Here is a 695-nt window from a genome sequence, read left to right as displayed (position 1 = left end):
TGTCGGCTGTAATTATCTCGTGTGCTGCTCTGGGAAAGGGGGGCGGTGTGTTTGGTTGTTTGTCGACGGATGTTAATGTTTTATCATTTTCCCCATTTACTTGCTTAAGTATGAACGTTATCCTGTTCGTTGAGTCCTTTGCCTCCATTCTTTCCTCCTCCACTATTCTCCCATCTTTCCATTCTTCCCGCAACCCCCATCCTCTGCTCGTACTTTATCCACCTTCCTCTCCCCTTATCCTCCGTTTCCACCCATTCCTCTCTCTCTCCCTCTTATTCTTCTTTTCCGTTTTCCCACATTCTCTCTCCGTGACCTCCTCTACCCATTTTCCCCCCACTTCTTCTCTACCCTGATCCTTTTCCTCTCCTTCCTCTCAGCCTCTCATCTCCCTTTTTCTTCCTCCCCACTCTCATCCTTCTTCAATTCTCTTTCCACTCCTTTCCCCTCCTTCATCCTCTCCATCCCTATCCCTATCCTTTCCTATCCTCTTCCTCTCCTTCCCACCCTCTTTCACTCTCCTCTCAACCTCTATCCGCCCGTCTCTTCCTCTCCCTCCCCCCCCCCTCCCCCATCTTCCTGCGTGGTGCCGTGTCCCAGGCGTCTGACATGACATAACGACAAATGACTCACCGGGCATCGTCTGTGAGGTAGCTGTTATTACCGGGCTGATGTCATCAAACTTGTATTGAGGATGC

Source organism: Penaeus monodon, chromosome 28 (genome assembly GCF_015228065.2).
Source record: "Penaeus monodon isolate SGIC_2016 chromosome 28, NSTDA_Pmon_1, whole genome shotgun sequence".
Lineage (NCBI taxonomy): Eukaryota > Metazoa > Arthropoda > Malacostraca > Decapoda > Penaeidae > Penaeus > Penaeus monodon.
This window is presented reverse-complemented; position numbering follows the sequence as displayed.